The sequence below is a fragment of the Garra rufa genome, chromosome 4 (assembly GCF_049309525.1).
Source record: "Garra rufa chromosome 4, GarRuf1.0, whole genome shotgun sequence".
NCBI lineage: Eukaryota > Metazoa > Chordata > Actinopteri > Cypriniformes > Cyprinidae > Garra > Garra rufa.
In genome coordinates, this window is record NC_133364.1 from 14,694,080 (window position 1) to 14,706,499 (window position 12,420).

Sequence of the window (12,420 nt, forward strand, 5' to 3'; positions counted from 1 at the left end):
GGAGAGAGAGAGGCGAAAATCACTTTTCCCGTGGGTGGATAACACGGGGAGGGAAGGAGGGGGCACAAGAGGCGCAAAGAGAGAGAGAGAGAGAGAGAGAGAAAGAGAAAAGAATTGGACAACAGCCAGAGAAAACATGAGAAATACTAAGAGGAGAGACCACATTGAGACAAACTCACGTGTCCAGCACCATTCATGTTACTGGCGACACTCCAGAAAAGTTTAAAGACACAGCACAGTTCATAGACTGTTTATTTGTTTGTTTATTTCACGAAGCGTAAACGGTGCGTAGCTAAACCTCGGCTTTACGATTTATTTTTTTCTTTCCGACTTTGTGTTCGAACACAATTCTTTTAGTATAGTTTTTGAGGAATAAATATTTGAGAGAAAAGTTTCGTGTTGCATTTACTGCCCTCAGCATTGCCACATGATGAGATCATTTCAGATTTCAACTATTTAGTTCGACTTAAAGGCTGCATTATTGCAATACAATTGGTGTAACAGTATAGGAGGAAAGGGATATTAAAAGAAAAATGTGGTTTTTAATCTATTAGTTATTTTTATCCACCCATGACCCATAGTAAACCTATGGGTGAGACTTCCAGTTTATTATGCGCTATAGGGAAATAACGAGAAGAATAACAACGTGCAGTAGCCTAAAAGGTCAAACCACAGTGTTTATAAATAAGATAATAGATTAAAATAATATGGTAAGACACGGCAATTTGCAATATCGAGCAGCAAAACGAGCCGTTTTGTGCAGCTAAAAATAGCTGGACATGAATGAGAATGGAAGTCATATAAAATTTACAAATGGTCATGCCCGCTCTAGTGAAAAAATAAGGTGGATAAAACCCCACTAATTACCAAAAAAAAAAAAAACATTTTGAAGTCTGGCGTGCCTTACAACACAAAATAGAAAAAAGTTCTTGATTCAGTTTGTGATGCATGCTAAATAAAAAAAAATGCAATTTTCTGATAATAATGCATTTTAAAAAACATGATTTGCTGTTCAATAATTGAATCAGATTTAATTTCGTAACCCTGCTGATTCAAATGTGACCCTGGACCACAAAACCAGTCATAAGGGTCAATTTTATGAAATTGAGATTTATACACAAATTGGAAGCTGATTAAATAAGCTTTCCATTATTTTTGGTTTGTTAGGATAGGACGATATTTGGCTAAGATACAGCTATTTAAAAATCTGGAATCTGAGGGTGCAAATATATCAAAATATTTAAGTTGTCCAAATGAAGTTCTTAGCAATGCATATTAGTCTACTAAATAAAAATTAAGTTTTGATATATTTATGGTAGAAAATGTAAAAAATATCTTCATGGAACATGATCTTTACATTTTGGCATACATTTTGGATCTTTTGATTTTTGGCATAAAAGAAAAATCTAAAATTTTTGGTTATTGCTACAAAAACAGCCATGCTACTTATGACTGGTTTTGTGGTCCAGGGTCACAAATATGTTTCGATTCAGTAGAAAAAGAGTCATTAGTTCAGCATCGGACAACACTGGTTGTGCTGCATGTTTTTGTTGTTTTTTTAAAGGAAGAAATGAATGAATAAATGAACCAATGTTCATATGAACCATTCTTTAGGAATCTGACTACACTGATGCCGCTGTGTGATTCTGATTCACAAAAAAGAGCCGCTTCATATGAGTCAGTAGTTTGGACTGCATCCATTGTGTGTATATTTTGTGCTATCCACTATATTTTTCCATAAAAGCGGACCCGGCCATTTGTAAATTTTATGGGTCTGGCTTCCCGTCTTATCTGCGTCCATCTTTTTTTAGCTGTACAAAACAGCTCGTTTTACTGCTTGATATTGCAAATTGGTGTGTCTTACCATGCTATTTTAAAGTATTATCTTAACACACTGGTTTGTAGTGCAAACATTTTACAGTTTACTGCACATTGTTATTCTTCTCGTTATTTCCCTAAAGGGGATAATGAACCAGAAATCTCACCAGAAAAATGTGGATAAATTCAGTGATTTCTATTTAAAAAAAAAAGACTGGAAATTACAAAGAATGCTATTTGCTGATAATAAAGCATAAAAAAACATGATTTGCTGTTCAATTATTAAGATAAATTTAGTAACCCTGCTGATTCAAATGTGTTCCGATTCAATAGAAAAAACTAAGAGTTATTAGTTCATTAGTTTTTGTTCATTTTCTTTTAGACATGAATGAATTAATGAATGAATGAACAAACAAACAAACATTCATATGAATTATTCTTTGGGAATTGGACTACACTGATGCCACTGTATGATTCTGATTCACAAAAAAAAGAGCCACTTCATATAAGTCATTAGTTTAGACTACACCCGTTGTGTGTATGTTTTCTGCTATCCACCTTATTTTTCCATAAGAGCGGACCCTGCCATTTGTAAATTGTATGGGTGTGGCTTCCGGTTTCATCTGCGTCCAGCTATTTTTAGCTGTACAAAACAGCTTGTTTTACTGCTTGATATTGCAAATTGGGGTGTCTTACCATGTTATTTACATGTATTATCTTAACACACTGGTTTGTACAGCAAACAGGTTTAACGTTTACTGCACGTTGTTTTTCTTCTCGTTATTTCCCTACAGCAGATAATGAACTGAAAGTCTTACCTTTAGGCTTACTTCTGCATTTAAGAAAAAGGTGGATAAATTCAGAGATTTGTATTAAATAAAATAGACCCTAAATGAAAAAAAGCTATTTGTTGATAATAAATCATTTTAAAAAACATGATTTGCTGTTCAATAATTGAGTTAATTTAGCAACCCTGCTGATTCAAATGTGTTTTGATTCATTAGGAAAAACTAAGAATCATTAGTTTAGCATCGGACAATACTGGTCGTGCTGCAGGTTTTTGTTCATTTCTAAAGAATGAAAGAAACTAATTAATTAATTAATTAATTAATTAATTAATGAGTAAATGAATGAACTAACGTTTATTTGAACCATTCTTTGGGAATCAGACAACACAGATGCCAAACAGTTTTACAGTTTACTGCACGTTGTTATTCTTCTTGTTATTTCCCTACAGCGGATAATGAACCGGAAGTCTTACCTTTACTTCCGTGTTTAAGAAAAAAAGTGAATAAATTTGGTGATTTGTATAAAAATAGACTCTAAAATGTTATCAAAACAAATGTAAATTCTATATGTGACCCTGGACCACAAAACTAGTCTTGAGTAACACTGGTATATTTGTAGCAACAGCCAACAATACACTCTATGGGTCGAAATGATCGATTTTTCTTTTATGCCAAAAATCATTAGGATATTAAATAAAGATCATGTTCCATGAAGATATTTTGTACATTTCCTACTGTATATATATTAAAACTTAACTTTTGATTAGTAATATGCATTGCTAAGACAACTTTAAAGGGCATTTTCTCAATACTTTGATTTTTTTTGCACCCACAGACTCCAGATTTTCAAATATCTCAGCCAAATTTTGTCCTATCCTAACAAATTATTGGAAAATGTATTTATTTAGCTGTTCAGATGATGTTTAAATCTCAATTTCAAAATATTGACCCTTAGGACTGGTTTTGTGGTCCAGGGTCACATATGGCCACTGATGAATTCAATTTTACACCAAACACACACAGTTCACGTCACGCCTCACGTGCATAACTTGGTACTATGACCTGGTACTATGCAATTTTACACACTCATCAAAAGTGTGCGTCGTAAGTGAAAGGGAAGCAGTTGTTTTTTGTCCCTCAAGGCCGCGAGCACAAGCAGATCGACCTCCAACAGCCGCGCGTCTTTGAAGTCTTCCGCCCATCGACGTGGAGTGAGATCAATTACACAAGAACAACAGTGACAAAGAATAAACTGCGTTACGTGGAGGGCCTTTCCCACGATCTGACCAAGCCTGCTCCACAAACGGGGGAGGAATGGCAAAGTCCTCCCAACCCTCTCCAAATGAATACAATTGTGTCAGAGATGGGCTTTATAACCGAGAGCCGGAGGATCTTGAACTCCAAGAGCTGCACAAAAGACAACAAAGATGGGAGAACGACAGAAAGAAAATTAAAAAGTGCAGCACGAAATATATAAAATGCATCACCAACTGATGCTATTTTTTTGTCAGGATCTATAAAGGTTACTTTATGATAACACTTAGTTGTTTTTGGTACTTTTTAAGTTTAGGAGCTATTTGATTGCAAAGGAGGAACAAATCTGTAATTCTTAAATTAGATTAGATTAGATTTCAATTGATGTATGGTTTGTTAGGATAGGAGAATAATTGACCGAGATACAACTATTTGTAAATCTGGTGCAATAAAATCAAGTTATAGAGAAAATCGCCTTTAAAGTTGTCCAAATGAAGTTCTTAGCAATGCACATTACTAATCAAAAATTAAGTTTTGCTAAATTTACAGAAGGAAATTTACAAAATATCTACATCGAACATGATCTTTACTTAATATCCTAATGATTTTTGGCATAAAAGAAAAATCGATAATTTTGACACATATAATGTATTTTTGGCTATATATTATATTATATTTTTTTGTATTAGATATAACACTAACCTTTTTTGTTTTGTTTTGTTTCTGGTCACGTGACAGGAAAAAATCATAAAATTTAAAAACGTATAATAATGAAACAGATTTTTCAAAAGGGTAAACATATTTTAAGAACTTAAGATTATTAAGTTGCAGAAGTATATTTGTAGCAATTGCCAAAAATACATTTTATGGGTCAAAATGATCGATTTTTCTTTTAGGCCAAAAATCATAAGGATAATAAGTAAAGATCATGTTCCGTGAAGATATTTTGTAAATTTCGTATCTTAAATATATCAAAACTTCTTTTTTGATTAGTAATATGCATTGCTAAGAACTTCATTTGGACAACTTTAAAGGTGATTTTCTCAATATTTAGATTTTTTGCACCCTCAGATTTCAGATTTGCAAATATCTCGGCTAAATTTTGTCCTAACAAACCATGCATCAATGGAAAGCTTATTTATTTCTAAAAAACACAATTATGACTGGTTTTGTGGTCAAGGGTCACATATAATATAGCTATAGTTTTTATATCATTCTTATTTTAGAGAATTTTGAACATTTTTCTAGTAATTTCTAATATGTCAACATCAGGATGGTTATTTTTACACTACTGCACTTATTTATTATTTCTCACTGCATGCTCTTCATCATTATTCGGAAAGCGAGCGTGTTTGTAGAAGCGGCTGCCGAAGGAGTGCTTTTCTTGTGAAAGAGACTGGTTAATTTGTAGTTGGTATTCAGTTCATTCATAAAAAACAGCTCTCAGACCCCCAAAGAAGGTGGAGAAGAGGAATTTCAGACCACTCCCCCGCAGACAGAGTGGCGTCGGACCGCCAGCGAATGAAACGAATACGATCAATAGCCCCAGCCACAAATTACTGCCCAAAGTACTACCAAGATCGATTACGGCCAACTTGAAACTTTTGTCAGAACATGGAGACATATGACTTGAATGTATACATATTGTGCAAAATGCACTTGCAGTGTCTTCTTTTGGCGAAAAGGTTATATAACATTATATATTGTATTGATAAATATGATAAATAAAAACAATTATATTGCCCACGCTTAGTAATATTTCATTTTATAGCTGCGATACGTTTTCCACCATTAAAAGTAATGATCGTGGTGGTACATCAACAGAAAGCAGGCCGAATCTGCAGAAACGTAAAGGAAACAAAGCACTCACAGGGTGTTAAAAAAGCAGGAGCATGTGCATTTCAAAAGACATTCTTTGGGTTGGACACAGATTTCCTTTTTTTTTCTTTCTTTCTCCCTCTCGGACAGAGGAGGGGAGCGCTCTGGGCAAATTGTGGGAGAACTCGTCCACCGCGGCACACTAAAAAGATTTGAGACCAACCACAGCCCCTTTGCCACCCGATGTCAATTTTAACCGTTTCACCCCCAAACAGCCTCAAAGCAGGCCCCCACATATGCGATACATTTATGAAAGCCGGCTGCCAGGGGCCTACAGCCACACATCAGACACAAACTGTTAAAGCATTTTACTCTTCACTTCAGTCTCAAAGCTGCATAAGTAGCGGTAAGGGGGAAAAAATGAAACACTAAATGGTCAATGCTCATGGGACAGCTTATCAAATCTTGTGATGAAGTCTCTGGAAATGAGATGAGCAAGTTTTACTGTGTGTTAGAAATGGATCTCAGAATTTTTCTGCACACGGCACACAGCAATTCACATTTTCTGCATTAATTTGAAAGGAAAATGTATTTAAATATGATAAACATGCATTAAATACAGTCTTATTAGTAGATGAAAGCAGAATCAAATTAGCTAAAATAGTTAATAGTATTTATTATTATATAGTAATAATATTAGATATTATTAGTGCTATACACTACTAATATTTAATGTGCATGAGATAGAGAAAGCATATATTAATAATGTAATTTGTACAATAACAATAATATACAACACATTTTTATTTATTACTATAATATAAATAAGAAATGTAAATGCATATTTCATGTAATATATATTTACAGTACACACACATAATATAATAATTATATTTTATTACATTTACATTTAGTTTAATAAATTACAGAATAATATTTTTCCAATTATATAATTTTATAAATTAAATCAGAAATAATACTATGAATTAAATCAATTATATTATTACATGTTATTTATATTGTTATTCATTTTATAATATATACTAATAATATTATATATTATTTTTATATACTAATAATATTATATATTATTTTTATACACTAATAATAATTAATATGCATGAGCTAAAGCATATATGTGACCCTGGACCACAAAACCAGTCTCAAGTAGCACGGGTATATTTGTAGCGATAGCCAAAAATACATCTTATGGGTCAAAATGATCGATTTTTCTTCTATGCCAAAAATCATTAGGATATTAAGTAAAGATCATGTTCCATGAAGATATTTTGTAAATTTTCTACCATAAATATATAAAAACTTGATTTTTGATTAGTAATATGCATTGCTAAGAACTTCATTTGGACAACTTTAAAGGCGATTTTCTCAATATTTTGATTTTTTTTTGCATCCTCAATTTCTAGATTTTCAAATAGTTGTATCTCAGACAAACATTGTCCTATTTTAACAAACAATTTATCAATGGAAAGCTTATTTACTCAGCTTTCAGGTGATGTAAGAATCTCAATTTCGACAAATTTACACTTATGACTGGTTTTGTGGTCCAGGGTCACATATTAATAATATATTACGTATAATAACATCATAATTATACTATACATTTTTATTTATTACTATAATATAAATAAGAAATGTGAATACATATTTTATGTAATATATATTTACAGTACACACATAATGTAATAATTATATTTTATACTTACATTTAGTTTAATAAATTACAGAATAATATTTTTTTCCAATTATATAATTTATAAAAATTAAACCAGAAATGTTAATATTAATTAAATCAATTATATTATTACATGTTATTAATTTTATAATATACAATAATAATATTATATATTATTTTTATACACTACTAATAATTAATATGCATGAGCTAAAGCATATATGAATAATATATTATGTATAATAACATCATAATTATACCATACATTTTAATTTATTAATATAATAAGAAATGTAAATAAGTATTTAATAAATTACAGAGTTGTATTTTTCCAGTTATATATTTTATTAAATTAATTACGTAGATTACATTTTATAATGTTATTATTATTATTATTATTATTATTATTATTATTATTATTATCATCATTATTACTACTATAAACTACTAACATTTAATGTGCATGAGATAGAGAACAAATAAATTAATAATGTAATATGTTTTAATATATAATGCAACAAAGTTTTGATTTATTACTATTATATATAAGAAATGTGAATACATATTTAATGTAATATACATTTACAGAACACACACACACACACACACACACACACACACACATAATATAATAATAATAATTCTATTTTATATTTATATTTTGTATATACTTTATAATTGTCCAAATTAAGTTCTTAGCAATGCATATTACTAAAAATTAAGTTTTGATACATTTACGGTAGGAAATTTACACAATATCTTCATGGAACATGATCTTTACTTAATATCTTAATGATTTTTGGCATAAAAGAAAAAATGATCATTTTGACCCATGCAATGTATTTTTGGCTATTGCTACAAATATACCCATATTATGATATGGACTACACGTTTACTAGTAAATAAACACACACAAAGATTAAAAGCCAACATGGTCACTTAGAAATGGCATATCTAGGGTCAGCCAACCCCTGCGGAGGGGTTAAAGGTGACGCTGGGCCGTAAAGACAAATTATCAGGCTGAGCTGCCTCTCCCATCCCCTCCCTTCTGAAGTGACATAGACGTCTGGCCAGCTCCCAGGCCACCTTGGAGAGACAGGGAGGCAATGTGTGCAAGCTCACACAAACTCCCACCTCATGAACCTAGTCCCCTGTGAACAGCAGGGTCCGCTGGTCTATTCATAGTCTCTGGCCTCTCGTATTCCTAATGTAGTCAAATGGAAAAGGGAAGGGTGGCCTGTCTATATGGAAATGGACCTCTGTGAACTCACGCTTCAGTTTGGGAAGCAGGTACAATTTGGCGTCACAGGTCAACAGAAGGTGCTGATCCAGGAGAACACTTGTGTGTCACTGTGTCAAGAGGCTACAGCTAGTTTACTGTTTACTGTGGGAATCACACATAACACTTGTTGGTTACAGCATGCAAGTAGTGTGAATATTATCATATATTGCATACTTTTAACCATAAAAAAAATTATGTTTTTTGAAGAAAACATTTCAGGTTTTCTCTCCATATAATGGACTTCTATGGTGCCCCCGAGTTTAAACTTCCAAAATGCAGTTTTAATGCAGCTTCAAAGGGCTCTAAACTATTCCAGCCGAGAAAGTAGGGTCTGATCTACTGAAATGATTTTTAATTATGTTTTTGAGGAAAACTTTTCAGGTTTTCTCTCTATATAATGGACATCTATGGTGCCCCCGAGTTTGAACTTCCAAAATGCAGTTTTAATGCAGCTTCAAAGGGCTCTAAACTATTCAAGCCGAGGAAGAAGGGTCTTATCTACCGAAACGATTTTTAATTATGTTTTTTGAGTAAAACATTTCAGGTTTTCTCTCCATATAATGGATTTCTATGGTGCCCCCGAGTTTGAACTTCCAAAATGCAGTTTAAATGCAGCTTCAAAGGGCTCTAAATGATCCCAGCCGAGGAAGAAGGGTCTTATCTACCGAAACTATTTTTAATGATGTTTTTTGAGAAAAACATTTCAGGTTTTCTCTCCATATAATGGACTTCTATGGTGCCCCCGAGTTTGAACTTCCAAAATGCAGTTTAAATGCAGCTTCAATGGGCTCTAAACTATTCCAGCTGAGGAAGAAGGGTCTTATCTAGTGAAACGATCAGTTATTTTTGACAAAAATTTACAATTTCTATACTTTTTCACCTCAAACGCTCGTCTTGTCTAGCTCTGCATGTACTCTGTGTATTCCTGTTCAAGACAGTTATAGTATGTCGAAAAACATCTCATTTTCTCCTCCAACTTCAAAATCATCCTACATCGCTGTAGAAGTACCAACCCAGTGTTACAAAGTGAACATGCGAAGAAGATCAAACGCCCTTTACAAAAACAGATAAAACAGTGATAAAGAACGATTTTGAAGTTTGAGGAGAAAATGAGATGGGATTTTTTTCTGTCATGAACTGAAATACCGAAAGTTCATGCAGAGCTAGACAAGGTAAGTGTTTGAGGTTAAAACGTAATTACATTGTAATAGTTTTATAGAAAATAACTGATCGTTATAGACCCTTCTTCTTCTTTAGGTCCCTTTGAAGCTGCATTTAAAGTGCATTTTGAACGTTCAAACTCGGGGGCACCATAGAAGTCCATTATATGGAGAGAAATCCTGAAATGTTTTCCTAAAAAAACAAACACAGTCCTTCATTGTGTTAATGTCAGTTCACAAGTCATTAATTAATGTAAACGAACTTTAGATTTTAAAAACACGTTAGCAAATGCTGAAATTAACATTGACTAAGATTAATAAATGCCAGAAGTATTGCTCATTTTTAGTTCATGTCAACTAAAATAGTTAACTAATGAACCTTATTGTAAAGTTATACCAAATGACTTGATTTTTTTTTTTTTTAAGTTTAGACAACAGGTGGAATCACCCGTAACGACTCCTGCTGTTCCCGGGACCCTGAGGGCCTGACCCGGACCACCTCTATTAACATGAGAAGTTGTGTTTGTGCACAAACACGCCATACAATAGACTGACCTGCACACAAAGGGCCGCTCCAGCAGGTGAAAAAACCTCAGGTGAAGCTGATCTGCGATAAGTCAGACATCAGGCCATTAGTTCATCTTATCTACTGATAACTAGTATCTGCTAAGGCTGCTAACATAACCAAAGTGATGCACAAATAAACCTAGTAAACATTCTAATCATGTTAACAATGCAGAAACAGACCTTGTGAACTTCTTCAAAGCAAGTCAATTAAACAAGTAAAAATCTTACCTGGTTACTAATCAAACTAATAATGTTTGTCCTAGCTGTAATTAAGAAAAAGATGAGGAATATCAATGAAATATCTTCATATTTGTGACCCTGGACCACAAAACCAGTCTTAAGTAGCACAGGTATATTTGTAGCAATAGCCAACAATGCATTTATTAGTATGGGTCAAAATTATCTATTTTTCTTTTATGGTGAAAATCATTAGGATAATAAGTAAAGATCATGCTCTATAAAGATATTTTGTAAATTTCCTACCATAAATATATCAAAACTTAATTTTTGATTAGTAATATGCATTACTAAGAACTTCATTTAAACAACCTCAAAGGTGATTTTCTCAATATTTAGATATTTTTGCACCCTCAGATTCCAGATTTTCAAATAGTTGTATCGCGTCTAAATATTGTTTTATCCTAACAAACCATACATCAATGGAAAGCTTATTTATTCAGCTTTTAAAAAGTTCAATTTCAAAAAAATTGACCCTTATGACTGGTTTTGTAATTCTGGGTCACATTTATGAAAAAGCATTAACTAACCAACATGCATTGTCCTATTAGCTTTGGTTTTTACCATATATCTGCAAATTTAACACCATGATATAACTGAGTGCCATAAAGCGGCCTGTTGTCTGATGGTCCAGACCAATTGTGCTTTGGCTCTTGACCCGGTGGAAAGGTCAGATGTGAATGCTGTATGCGAGACATTCTTTAGTAAAACAGCCATAAGGGAAGTGTGCGTCATGCTGGTTTGTTGATAAGACAATAAGAGTGAGTCTCTGAGGACTTTCTGTAGGGACGTATCACTGGGTAGTAACTGATTATGTAATCTGGATTATGTAACCAGCAAAAATTACATTACATTCTAATTACAAGGTGGGCTTGGCATACATTTTAAAATGACTACAGCTCCTTTTTTATTGATTACGTATAACATTTTATTTGCATTTTAAGATCAATAAGGTACAATATTATCTAGTGAAAATCAAAAACAAGTCAAAAGTATCTAAATGTACTCAAAAAGTAGTCTGATTATATTACCTAAAATGTGTAATGACTAATAGGCAAGTGCCCAAATCCGAATCCGTGGAGCTAACATTACTTTAACACTGTTGCCACGGGTTGTTTACAATGATATTATAACTAAATACAAGCTAAATACAATATAATGATATTTAGCTTCATGGAATGCGAATTTTACGCAGAGAACCCCTCCAAAAAAACGTGTATTTTACGCCCCAGAACACGATTTTTAACGGGCGACCCCCTTCAAAACACCATTGGGATAGTTTTGAGTAGCAATTGGACGGGTTTTGTTGTGAAAACCTGGCAACCCTTATCTGAATACGGTGTTCGGAGAAGAGAGGAAAATATATATTTTAATGCTTTTTCTCGCAATTATATCTTTGAATAATCATGCTGTATATAAATTGTGGGCATCAGAAAGCCGTTATTAATACGCAGAGGCATTGAAATGCTTTTGAATGCGCGTTTGGTTTTACTTTCACTTTTGATATTCGCAAACACACATAGCCTGAGCTGCAGTACTTACAAGATTAGGTATTTGTCAGTGGTGCTCAGGATCTGCAAATTATTCGCCATCTCATATCAGTCATCTATCCTTCACGTTACTCTGTTTATGTGGTAAGTGAAATTTGATGTACTGTAATGTAACAGGCTAGCGCTAGCATGTTGCTTTATTGGCTCCATAGAACGCGTTATTCGAATAGGAATTCACTATTCAGGCACATCCGTTACAAACTACAATTTTTGTTGTATAATTTGTAAGCAGTAACAGACTACAATTTGTAGG